This window comes from Tenrec ecaudatus, chromosome 2 (genome assembly GCF_050624435.1).
Source record: "Tenrec ecaudatus isolate mTenEca1 chromosome 2, mTenEca1.hap1, whole genome shotgun sequence".
NCBI classification, from domain to species: domain Eukaryota; kingdom Metazoa; phylum Chordata; class Mammalia; order Afrosoricida; family Tenrecidae; genus Tenrec; species Tenrec ecaudatus.
Genome location: NC_134531.1, coordinates 260,860,095 through 260,868,228, shown reverse-complemented (window position 1 = coordinate 260,868,228; position 8,134 = coordinate 260,860,095). Strand labels below are relative to the sequence as shown.

Below are 8,134 nucleotides of genomic sequence, written 5' to 3'. Positions count from 1 at the left end.
ACCAAGGGCTCAAGTATAAAGCAGGTGATGAAGGCAATGAATGTACAAATGTGCTTGACACAATTGATGTATATATGGATTGTGATGAGAGTTGCATGATCCCCTATTGAAATGATAAAAAAGAAGCACTTTGGTTATACTTCATCCAAGACAGACTTGGTTGTTCTTCTGGCAGTTCAAAATACTTTCAATATTCTCTGACAGCACCGTAATTCAAATGCTTTACCCCTTCAAGCTTCCTTGTTTATTCCTGCTTTCACATGCACACAAGCAGATTGGACACACCGTGGGTCCTGAATGCTTTGGCTCTCAAAGTAACATCCTTGGTCTTCAATACTTTCAAGAAGTCTTATAAAATAGAATTACCCAATGCAATATATCCTTTGATTTCTTGACTGCCGCTTCTAGGGGCAATGATTATAGATCCAAATAAAATAAGTCCTTGGCAGCATCAACCTTCTCTCCATTTACCATGATGTTGTCTGTGGGTCCAATTATGAGGCTTTTGATGATCAATTCATATTGAAAGTTGATGTCTTTGATTTTTATCATTAAGTATTTCCAGCCCTCGTTGCTGTCAGCAAGCCAGATTGTGTCATCTGTAAGGGGCAGATAGTTAATAAATCTTCTACATCATAATGCTGGGCTTGTCTTCATAGAGTCTGACTTCTCTAATTACTTGCTCAGCGTACGAATTCAATACAGATGCTGGATAGAAGCAATGCTGGTGCGCACCTTCCCTAATTTTAAGCCACTCAGCATTCCCTTATTCGATTCAAATGGCTGCTTCTTGGTCCATGTGCATATTCCATTTGGGCACAATGAGTGGTTCTCAAATTCCCATTCTTCTCATTGTTATCCATGGGTGCTTCTAAAAAAATGATCTATGGAGTCAAATGACAATAAAACACAAGGAAACATCTTTCTGGTAATCTCTTCTCTCAACCCGAATCCACCTGATATCAGCAATGATATCCCTGCTTCTACATCCTCTTCTGAATCCTGCGTGAATTTCTGGCAACTCCATGTATATGCACTGCTGCATCCATTTATAAATTAACTTCAGCAGAATTTTATTTGATATTTATGATGTTGTTTAACAACTTCAGCATTCTGACAGGTCACCTTTCTTTGGTACGGGCGCGCAAGATCTGCAGTGTGAAAGCATCAGTGATTCTTTAGGAGAACCGTAGGGTTTTCTATTCCTGTAAACACTTAAATTCTCAGGGGCAGTTTACTCTGTCCTCTAGAGTGACTTTCAGTCACCATATACTTGATGGCAATGAGAGAGAGAGGTGGTTTGGTTGGCCATTTAAATATTTCCCAAATTTCTTGTCACAAACGACTGAGGGCTGCCAGCACTTCATCATCTTGTTGAAACATTTTTTGGTGAATGCTTTCAATGCAGCTTGTACTTTTTTCAGTCTGCTAGTGCTGGGTCATATTGGCTACTTCCTTAAATGATTTTACTTTGAACAGCTATTTTCAGTCCAGTGACTCTGTGTATTCCTTCCATCCTCTTTTGACACTTCCTACATTGTTTAATAATTGAGTCATGGAATGTTTGACATTACAACTAGAGGTTTGATTTTTTTTCTCACTTCTTTCAGAATGTTCTTCCCTTGTGGATTTCTAACTCCAGGTCTTTGACATTGTATTGCAATACTTTGTCTTCTTGAATGGCCATTTGAAACCTTCTGGGGTTTTTTTTTTTTGTTGTTTTTTAAAAAACATTTTATTAGGGGCTCATACAACTCTTAACACAATCCATACATATACATACATTATTCATACATCAATTATATAAAGCACATCTGTACATTCTTTGCCCTAATCATTTTTTTCTTTTTTTTACATTTTATTAGGGGCTCATACAACTCTTATCACAATCCATGCATATACATACATCAATTGTATAAAGCACATCCATACATTCTTTGCCCTAATCACTCTCAAAGCATTTGCTTTCCACTTAAGCCCTCTGCATCAGGTCCTCTTTTTTTTCCCCCTTCCTCCCTGCTCCCCCTCTCTCATGAGCCCTTGATAATTTATAGATTGTTATTTTGTCACATCTTGCCCTATCTGGAGTCGCCCTTCCCCCCTTCTCTGCCGTCCATCTCCCAGGGGGGAGGTCACATGTGGATCCTTGTAATCAGTTCCCCCTTTCCAACCTTCTCACCCTCTACTCTCCCAGCATCGCCACTCACACCCCTGGTCCTGAAGGTATCGTCCACCCTGGATTCCCTGTGCCTCCAGCCCTCATATGCACCAGTGTACAACCTCTGCCCTATCCAGTCCTGCAAGGTAGAATTTGGATCATGGTAGTTGGGGGGAGGAAGCATCCAGGATCTGGGGGAAAGCTGAAACCTTCTGTTTTATGTCTTAGTTTCTTCCACTTTCCTTAGCAACTGTATACACAAAGCAAGATCCAGAGTCTCTTCTGACATTCACTTTAATCTTTTCTTTGTTTCTCATCTTTTTAATGATCTTTGCTTTCTTCATGTATGATCTTCCGAGGTCATTCCACATCTCACTACAGATTTTGTTATTAGTGTGCTATAAACCAAATCTATTTTTGAGATTTCTTTTAAATTTATGGTGGGATATACTCAAGGTTATATTTTGCCTCTTTTGGACTTGTTTCAATTCTTTCACCTTCAACCCGAGGTTTCCTATGAACTATTGATGACCTGTAACACAGATAGACCCTCACCTGGTTTTTGCTGATAATTTTGAGCTTTTCTCTTATTTCTTCCCTTATCATAATGGTGTTTTGTGGTCCAGCTGAGGACATTGTTTATTTTTTTAGTTTGAGTTGCTTTTTTCTTTTTGTTGAGGTGTAATCCATGTCTTCATACTTACTGTATTATCCTAATAATATAAAAATTACCATTTTCCTTGGAGAGTACATATATTTATTTATTCAGAAAGCAATATTTAATCTGGGATTCGAGCCAGTAAATTGATTTCATGTTCATTACTTATAACAGCTTTTTGGATAAGAACTATTGTTAAAGCTTACTAAAATTGAGTAACTGTTTCCTGACAGCCTACAGGAAAAAAATGATTTCCTATAATAAAACACTGAACTACATCTAGTAGAGAAAATATGCTGAATTTATAAACATAAAGTCAAGTGCTCTAATTTAGAATGGATACAGAAATTATGGCTACTGAAATTGTTCTTAAACTTGAACTATTATTACTCATGCAAAATGTCCAAGGAAGATTAATGGTCCATTGTTGAGCTCATTGAACAAAAAGCCTTGATTTCTAACAGTAACTTTAATCAGGATGCATTATATGATTTAGAATTAGACTCTTAAAAATTCCATGCATCTACTTCATCATCAGTGAATTAGAAAGAAAAATATATACTTTCCTTCTGTCCTTGAACTCTTAAAGTTGTAAAGAAAAGTAAAACTAATATACTCCAGTAGAATAAATTCAAAGGACTTTATAATTTCAACATTATTTAAGTCTAGGTATAATTTTGATAGATTAATCCTTTAAAATTGGTTGTGTACAGGATTTGTACTTTATTAAATAATGTGTATAATGAAATATGTCCTCTATATTTTCTACAGGAGTCCTAGTGGTGTAATGGTTACGAGTTGGGCTCCTAATCGCTTGCTCTACAGGACAGAGATGTGGCTTCCTACCCTCAGGAAGTGTTGCAGTCTCAGACACCCACAGGGGCAGTTCTGCTTTTGCCTAGTGTTATCTTCTGTGAGTCCATTATGAGTCATGATCACCTTGAGGACAGTGAGTTTGGCTTGGGGAGGGAGCCTAATGCATAAAAATATACATATTAATTTAGAGTTGCTTTTCATTCCCCATGACAGGAGAGAATATCTTTTGTTTTCTGTAATCAGGAGTCTGTGCAGCTCTCAGCATCTGGAACATAATGTCTGGTAGACATTTGAGGGAAAAATGATACCAAGTAAGCTATTCAGCCAGTCATTCACTAAAGCACCTCTTTTCAAGAAGTAATAATTATCCTAGATGTTAAAGAGACAGAGCTATAGCAGATAATTCCAGCCATTCAAGATTTATTAAAATATGGCAAGTTGCTGTCAAATGAATTCTGACTCAGGTGATCACATGTGTCAGACTTCGTAGACTAGGTAGACTTGGTAGACTTGAATCTTGAATCTTTCTGTTAATAGCCAAGAGTTTTCCTCAACCAGGGATTGTACCAGAGCATAAAAATATTAAAATCCTTAATTATAATAAAATAATAATTTATTCCAATATAAATATTGACATCTGTCTATTTTCAATGAAATTATTGTATAGGGAGGCATTGTCCGATATTAGCAACATAACTGAAAATATTTTAGAATACTTTTGGAGTGATTCTGTTATTATGACCCACCAAAGATTTTACAACTACATTCTTAGATCAACCTATTTGTCTTGAGCTTCATAATTCACATTTTTTTAAGATTTAATGTTTTATTTTGGGGAGGGGGGAAAAACATAACACATGAAAATTTCTGATTGTTCAGAGCCATATAAACAAACTACAAAAGAACAGCACGCGGTGGATCAGCGATGAAAGAGACGGAGATTGGTATGAGCCAGCATGATCCCCAGTTCATTGCAGGCCTCAATCACAACTTGGTCAGCAGCAGAACCAGAAGGCGCGGCAATGTACGCCACACCACTCCTTTTAGCTCTGTCTACGTTGTCCCTGAAAGGAAAGAAGGCATCAGAACTGATGGAAACTTCACTAAGAGCGTCCATCCACTGCTTCTTCTCAGCCTCGGTCTGTGGTTCAGGGACTTCCTCAAACAGCGCCTTCCACTTTCTCAGATCTTCCTCCTCGCCAATGGTTCCAGTAACATATTGATCGATGGCATTAGAGATTTCCGCCCTATTCACTCTGGGTTTAAACTTCATGGAAAGCACTCGCGGGTGGTGTCTAAACCACCAGGAGTTTGCCTTGTCCCTGCAAGGCGCGTGCAGTGAATGCGGGACTGCTGCCCAGCGCCAATGCCAATGACCTGCCCGTTCTTGGCGTAGCACACAGAATTCGACTGCGTGTACTTGACTGCGATGGTGGCGACGATGAGGTCTCTGAGAGCAGACTCCGGCAATTCTTTCTTCTTGGTAACAACATTGCTAAATAATGACCCATCGATGGCGCTGTTGTTTCTCTTCTGGCTTAAACGCAGACCAATGAGAGTTCGAACTTCATTTTCATCTGGTTTGTAGGAAGGGTCCATCTGAAGCACACAGTAATTTCCATTTTTCTTTTTAGAAATAATTTTCAAGGCTTCTGCTTCATATCCTGGAGCAACAATGCCATCAGATACCTCTCTGGAGATGATCTTGGCAGTAGGGACATCACAAACATCAGACAGTGCAATGAAATCACCAAATGATGACATCCTATCAGCCCCTCTTGCTCTGGCGTACGCGGTAGCAATGGGCATGAGGGTGGGGCAGAGATCGTAGACCATGCACACTTTGGCCTCATCTTCACTGAGTGGAAACCCAACAGCAGCACCTGCCGGACTGACGTGTTTGGAAGACGCAGCGGCAGGGAGGCCTAAAGCGTCTTTGAGTTCCTTCACCAGCTGCCAGGCATTCAGCGCATCACACAAGTTTATAAATCCAGGGGAGCCATTTACAACTGTGAGCGGAAGTCTGGGCTGCAGTGTGTACAACTGAGCAGGAGTTTGATGAGGGTTCATCAAGGGCAGCTGAGACACTCCTTTGCTGTACTGCCTCCTGAAGTAATCGGAAATGGATTCATCATACTGGGCGGTGTGAGTGAACGTCTTCGAGGCTAGCTGGCGCCGAGTCTCCACGGAGATGTCTTTACTGTCAGAGCTCTGCATCTCCCGGGACACCGCCGTGTAGTCCTCTGGGTCACACACGATGGTCACGCGCGCGTGGTTTTTGGCTGCCGCTCTCAGTAAGGTGACGCCACCAATGTCAATTTGCTCCACAGCTGCCTCCACAGTGACATCTGGAGAAGCCACCGTTTTCACGAACGGATACAGATTGCAGACCACAACTCTTGGGAGATTGAAATCAAGCCTGGCCATGTCCGCACTATCTTCTGGGATATGACGAGCCAAGATTCCTGCGTGGACTGAGGGGTGCAGGGTTTTCACCCGGCCCCCTAACATTTCCGGAAACCCTGTCAGCCAGAGACATCTCTGACGTCCAGGCCGGCATCGCGCAGGGCTTTAGCAGTCCCTCCGGACGCAACGAGGTCCAAGCCGACAGAAGTTAAGCTCCTGACAAACTCCTCGAGCCCGGTCTTGTCGGAAAAGCTAAGCAAGGCGAGCTGGCTGGGGGCCATGGCTGCGGGCGGCGGGGACAGCACGTGCACAGGAGGCGGGCAGCCCGGTCGCCATAATTCACATTTTATAGAAGACAATATATGCTTTCTAATGAAAAAAGAAAAAACCCAAACTTCACTGCTAGCTCATAGCAACCACTGTAGAACTTAATTTGTGATTTTCTGAGACTGTAGCTTTATGGGAATAGAAAGCCTAATCTTTCTTCCTCAGAGTGGCTGTTGGCTTCGAACTGCTGACTTTGTGGCTAGCAACTCAATGTGTTTATGACCTCAGTTGCCTACAATAGACAGTTAATGTTTCATACTGGGTCAACTCAGTCCTGAGTCAATTCTGACTCATGGTGATGCTAAGGACAGACTAGAATTGTCCCTGTGGGTTTCTGAGATTCCAAACGGTTATGGGAGTAAAACGCCTCATCTTTCCCCATAGAGCAGTGGTGATTTTGAACTGCTGATTTTGTGGTTAGCTAATCAATTAGTAACTCACCCATCCACCAAGGTCCCTGGACACTGAGTAGACAGTGACCAAAAGAGAAGTAAACAAAACTTATTCTTCTAAGTAGGAAGACAAAATAAGACAGCCATGTCACTTTCCACTGAAGTGGAGCTTCACCGTTATGCAGAAGAGGGCTAGCCCATGGTTTAAACCCAATCCAAACTCACAGCAACCTGTAGGACATAGCTGCCATCCATTCACAGCTAGTAAAACTAAAAAGGAAAAGAGAGGGTGGAAACATTTCTTCGGTTACTGGAATCTAGCTCTAATGTGTTTTGGGAAAAGGGAAGTACAAGGGTAAGCTTGAAGGGCAATGGAAATGGGGACCCTGGATCTTGCCTTGAGCAATATAACTACCCCACATGGGTCAACTGTGCTCCAATAAACGACCTGAACATACGGTGGAACATATGATCAAACAATGAAATAAAGTGAAAAACATAAAGTATTGTCATTGTGAAATAGCACATTTTTAATTAATTGGGAGGGGGGCAGATTGCTCTAAAATTGGTGTGGTAATGATTGTAGAATTTATATAATTGAACTATTTTATGATATGTAAACTATGTGCCAATAAAACTATTGGGAAAATAATAAGTTGGGATATAATCATATCCTGTAGATAAAAAATAACAACTTATGAATTTGGTGTCTAATGGTAAATTCAAGAGAGGTTTGGCTAGAAAAAGCTCTACAGACTGTTCAGTGAAGTGAAATTATACTGTATGATTCTTTTATCCATAGTTTTGTAACTCCCACTAAATGTTTCAATGAGACTATCCAAAAGGGTATGTGAAATGCTAATCAAGGGGTTGATAAAATTTTCTATTTACTGGAAATAAAATTAGCTATCTCAGAAGGCAGTACAGAGAGTTACATGGCCAGCAATAAAGAAGAACCAAGAGCGAAGCACAACTGAGATCCTTGCCCAGAGCGGTGGCAGAGAAGCAGGGCCAGCAGAGCAGAAGAAGGCCAATACTGAGAAGTATAGTGCCAGGCTTCCGGACCATCAATTCCTCACATTCAAGTTCAAGTTGAAGTTAGATATTTAAATGAAATCTGCAAGAACCCAAATGCATCCTTAAGTATATCCCACCTGTATTTCTAGAATATCTCAAGAGCCGTTTTCGAACATTGAACACTAACGACAAACACTTGATGAGTTGAGGGATGACAGTCAAGGGCACCACACGTGAAAAATTAAGAAATCATTAAAACGATAAGAAAGAATGAAAATACCAAAGTGGATGTCAGAAGAGATTTTGAAACTTAATCTTAAATGTAAAGTGAATAGAGGAAATGATGTCACAGAGGAGTGT

General features: G+C 40.7%; 1 pseudogene; it reads right to left on the bottom strand.

Moving 5' to 3' along the window:
- Window positions 1–4,551: 4,551 nt before the first annotated feature.
- On the bottom strand, window positions 4,552–6,319 carry LOC142440597 (bifunctional purine biosynthesis protein ATIC pseudogene; annotated as a pseudogene).
- Window positions 6,320–8,134: the final 1,815 nt, after the last annotated feature.